Raw genomic sequence first — 5,849 nt, 5'->3', positions numbered from 1 at the left:
ACAGTATAAAAGGGGGGAAAAAAATCAAAGGAGTCAACATATCAATGTGCTTCGTCTTGTCTTTGGGCTGGGTCCAGCCAGAGCACTTAATCGACATCACAAGCAATGTTTTCTCGGCTGAGGCAACTGGGGAAGAAGCCTCTTGTGTGCCGTATCGAACCCTGACATGATTCCTCACCTATATCACCACAGGCTTATTCCATGGCTTGCAGCAGATTTACTCTGGTGTAGGGTTGTCTATCGTAGACTTTCCATCTCCATGAGGAGAAAAACTCCTCAATGGCATTTAGGACAGGCGAGTATGGAGGGAGGAACAATTGCATAAACTGACCATTGAGGTTGAACCATTCCCTTACCAGAGCAGCTCGGTGGAAACTGACTGTGTCCAACACTATCACATAGGTGGGAATTGGATTCTCATTTAGTAGCTCTTGAACTCGCTGCTCAAATAAAATATCTCTTAGCTTTCCAAGAAATGTTAAGAGATGCTGGGTGTTATATGGCCTGAGTGTAACATGCTGATGTAGAACACCATGGTTGCTGATAGCAGCACAGATTGTGGCATTGCCACCTCGTTGACCAGGGACTTCCAACAATGGCCCGCTGTCCAATCACGTTTCGGCCTCTCCTTCTCCTCTTTGTTAGATTGAAGCCTGCTTCATCCACAAAGATTCTCATGGGGTCTGTCCAAGGATTCCAAGTCAAATATTGTCTGTGTAGGAATACAATATAATGTATGTAGAATTATGTAAGTCGTACAGAGACAGTGCTATATTGTAGAGTTTAATTAGGCCTTCTGTATGCACTTCTAATTCATATACATTGTATGTACTGAAGAGTAATGTCATTCACATAGAATGTGGCAGAACTGTAGACAATCTGGATTACAGTAAATGTGTCTGAATGTACACTTACTTGCACATACTGAGCTTGCAGTTATTTCAGCCTTGGTGAGTTGCGCTCAAAAGGTACTCGGTACACCTGTTTCATTTGCTTGCCGTTGCGATGGAGGACACAGTGAATTGTGGAAACGCTCACACTGCCGATTCCTTGGAAGTGTGTGTTGTCTTGTATGACTCTTTCCTGGATTTCTCTGAGTCGTATTCAATTATCTTGACGCACCATGCCCACTATAGTGCTCTCTTGCTCCGGAGTGAATATAGCTGTCCTTCCACCTGCATGTGGCAGCCTCGCAGTTCTAAAAAAAAAAGTAGATGTGCAGTTACAAAAATATTCATGCAGTACAATACATACAGTGATGAACTTTACAAATGTCTATTGAAACAGCTAGAATAGTGAAGTACATCTGCAAATACAAAAATACAGTAGTATACTGTACCTGTTCTCTTCTCTGAATGTCCTTACTATGGTGGACACAGAAAATTGGCTCAGATTAGGGTGCACTCTAAGTCCTGCTTCCCTCATTGTCAGTCCATGGACTACAACATGGTCTATGACTGTTGCTCTAATTTCGTCCGATATTGCCACTCTTTGTCCCTCCTCTTCCTCGCCCACCTCGCATATGCACTCGTCCTCTCACATTGATTCTTCTTTCCATTTCAATACTTTCTCCTTCCTACCTTCATCAACCTGTTTGCTCTCTAAACTGGGTTATATTGGTTGTGTCACATCATTTGACACAAGTGAAATACATTTTGAGTGGTTGTGTTTAATCAATGACATGTGTTCTCTATTTGTATTTGATTGTTGCCACTTGTGTTTACCAGTATGGATGACATGTGCATTGGAGTGCAGAATGTGTTTGAGACTTGAGAATGTGTTTAGAGTTTTGATAAAAAGTCTAAGTGAGATCAGCAAATTGTGTTTTAACCGTGTGAAATAGTTCAAGGTATTGACAGACAACAGACTGCACAATTAGCTTCATGAGTTCAGGCAACTGAGAACTTTGTTCAGCCAATGGGTTTTAGCAATTGTAAAAAACTGTAACCCAACAGTGTTCTGTTGAATTAACTTTCTAACTGGCTTCTTTTGCTTTAAAGCAGCACAATGGATCAATAGCTATTCGCTAAAGGTATGCTAGCAGCTAAAACTAACAAAATCTCTTGAAATGTGCTGACTTTGACATTATGACAATCTAGTTACTCATCGACTGTCCTTACGCCCGACTCACATTGTTGCGTTGGAAGGCGTTGATGCGTCAGGGTTAACGCATCCCCATTCACTTTGAATGGGGTGACGTCATCCTTTGCCGAACTGAATTGTGGCTCCGTTTGGTTTACGTGCGTTGCGTTCCCTGCTTTGCATGCGGCAAGAGTTGAAGAATGTTGAACTTTTCGAGAGGCAAAGCATGCGTCAGCCAATCAAATTCCCTTTCATGCATAACTGACAGCACAGGCGCTAGCCAATCATATCCCGTATATGCTCACGTCTACACAGCGGCAAGCTCAAAAAAAAAAAAATGGCTGACCAAACTCCGTAGATGGTCGTATTTGTACCTACAAGTTGGTTGTTTGACTTTTTTTTGGTTAGATTTTTTAAAAGTTACCGAGAAATAGACACTGTACAATGTAAAAACCCCTTTATTGTACCTGAAAAATACGTATCATAGGATTTGCGAGGTGTCTTAGCACCCTATCTAATAATAGCATGCTACTACTCACAGGGTAAAGCTTGCTAGTGACGTGAATGGTTTGTTGACCTGTCCATCTCGCTATAACGTCTCCGGTATCAGCAGAACCCCATGCGCCAGACTCCTCCTCCACCGTCCTTTGCATCAACGCCTTCCAACGCAACAATGTGAGTCGGGCGTTACACAGTCAAACATCAAGCAAATGCAACACAAGACAAAGCAAGACGGCAAATAAGCTACTTACGGCAGAAAGTAAACAAGTCAGGCCGGCGGGTTGCGGCAGGCAAAACTACAGAACGCAGTTATATGCCTATGGACCCTGCTATGGCAATGGCACGGAGGCGATTCTCCATATTAAAAGTCATTGTAGCGCCCACATTTTAAGGTTAAACTGCTTATCCTAACCCTAATCCTGAAGTATAATTGTTGCATAATGGGGCTTAAACAAGTTTTCATTTAAAATGTTCATAAGTTAGACTTACTAAAGTGGACTAGATTTTAAAACCAATCACAGAAATATTAAATAAATTGAACATAAGTACATTCATTTGATTCCGCAACTCACAGAGTTCACTTGTTTGCGTATAGGAGGATGCTGTGTTGTGGCATACGAAAGAAGAGTATTCATCAGGGGCCGTATTCACAAAGCTTTTTATCTTACCACTAAGAGTGCTCCTAACTCGCGCTAAAACATTTTACGTAGGAGTAATTTCTTAAAAGTGATTCACAACGCCTCTGAGACCTACTCATACTAAGGATAATACAAACTCCTAAGCTTAAGATAAAAGCACCGTTGCTATGGATGACGTCGATTCTCATGCACGAGTTTAGAAGGGGTGAGGAGGACGGTGATTGGTTGTTGACAGGCTCTCATTAAAAACTCATTCGTGACGTCCCTCTAACAATCCCACTATATCAACTGAAAATAAGAGAATAACCTAGGCTTCAAATTAAGTCATATTAAATAGTTATGGACAGTGCAGTTAGCAGAATGCACACGCATGATGACAAGTTTGTGCATCCAACAGGAATTACACTTTGCACGTTAATAGAAATAGAAAGCGATCAATATAAAATATGGCAATTGCATGTAATCAAGTCAGTAATAATTAAAGCACCCAGCAAACTGTTAGGCTATTATATTTCCAGCCCTTGACCACTTCAAATATCAGCACTCACGGCCCTTCAAGCCCTCCAATCTTAATTGATCAAAGCGAAACGAACGTGAAACGTAGCCTAAGCAAAAGCCTACTGGTCCCAGGACCAATAGCCACTGTCACCCCAGCGGCATCCAGCTGGTAAGTTCTCAAAAACCTGCTGCAGACCGCTCTCCGTTGAAATGCACGAGTCATCGGTACATCCAGGCCACGGTGGACGAAAACTTCCTCATCTTTTGATGGGGCAATTATTGTAATGTGTGTCCCGTCACTGGACATTCCTGAGATCGCCATGGAATTTACTTTGATCTTGTGTAATAGGCGATTGTCCAAAGGCAACTGGATAAACTGTTGGATGATGTGGGGTCTACAGTGCGTTGATAGTTTGATGAATTAAACGGCTGACTGATGATTCCCAGTGTCGTCATTTGCGTTTTCCGCGAAGCCAAATAGGCTATCTTTATGTTTCCAAACATTTCACTTCGGGACACATCGTTGTTTAAAGGCATTGCATCCCGCGCTAATTCTACGACGATATTAATACCTTCACGGTTTAAGCAATGTCTTTTATCAATTCCAAGTCGGCTGCAGCCATCTTACGATCTTTTGTGAATAAGTCTTAGTGACTTAGGAGTCCTCATGAGGAGTTTTAAGCTGTCTTAGACTTAGGTGCTACTTTTAGGGATAAAATACTTTGTGAATTGCTCTTAGTAAAAAAAATTAGGAGTCCTACATTTAAGACTGACACGCCCATTATTTTTAGGAGTTTCTCCTAAATTCGCCACTTATGAGCTACTTTTATCCCTAAGATTCTTTGTGAATACGGCCCCAGATTTACAAGGGGTTTGTGAAATGATCAGGGGCCGGTATTTCAAAACTTGTAATCCAGGGGCCGTATTCACAAAGAATCTTAGGGCTAAAAGTAGGTCATAAGTGGCGAATTTAGGAGAAACTCCTAAAAATAATGGGCGTGTCAGTCTTAAATGTAGGACTCCTAATTTTTTTTACTAAGAGCAATTCACAAAATATTTTATCCCTAAAAGTAGCACCTAAGTCTAGGACAGCTTAAAACTCCTCATGAGGACTCCTAAATCACTAAGACCTATTCACAAAAAATCGTAAGATGGCTGCAGCCGACTTGGAATTGATAAAAGACATTGCTTAAACCGTGAAGGTATTAATATTGTCGTAGAATTAGCGCGGGATGCAATGACGCCTTTAAACAACGATGTGTCCCGAAGTGAAATGTTTGGAAACATAAAGATTTTTGTTTGGCTTCGCGGAAAACGCAACTGACGACACTGGGAATCATCAGTCAGCCGTTTAATTCATCAAACTATCAACGCACTGTAGACCCCACATCATCCAACAGTTTATCCAGACAATCGCTTATTACACAATATCAAAGTAAATTCCATGGCGATCGCAGGAATGTCCAGTGACGGGACACACATTACAATAATTCGTCCACCGTGGCCTGGATGTACCGATGACTGGTGCATTTCAACGGAGAGCGGTCGCAGGTTTTTGAGAACTTACCAGCTGGATGCCGCTGGGGTGACAGTGGCTATTGGGACCAGTAGGCTTTCGCCTAGGCTACGGTTCACGTTCGTTTCGCTTTGATCAATTAAGATTGGAGGGCTTGAAGGGCCGTATGTGCTGATATTTGAAGTGGTCAAGGGCTGGAAATATAATATCCTAACAGTTTGCTGGGTGCTTTAATTATTACTGCCTTGATTACATGCAATTGCCATAGCCTATTTTATATTGATCGCTTTATATTTCTCTTAACGTGCTAAGTGTCATTCCCGTTGGATGCACAAACTTGTCATCATGCGTGTGCATTCTGCTAACTGCACTGTCCATAACTATTTAATATGACTTAATTTGAAGCCTAGGTTATTCTCTTATTTTCAGTCGATATAGTGGGATTGTTAGAGAGACGTCACGAATGAGTTTTTAATGAGAGAGCCTGTCAACAACCAATCACCGTCCTCACCCCTTCTAAACTCGTGCATGAGAAGCGACGTCATCCATAGCAACGGAGTTTTTATCTTAAGCTTAGGAGTTGGTATTATCCTTAGTATGAGTAGGTCTCAGAG

Source organism: Sprattus sprattus, assembly GCF_963457725.1.
Source record: "Sprattus sprattus genome assembly, chromosome: 3".
NCBI lineage: Eukaryota > Metazoa > Chordata > Actinopteri > Clupeiformes > Clupeidae > Sprattus > Sprattus sprattus.
This window is presented reverse-complemented; position numbering follows the sequence as displayed.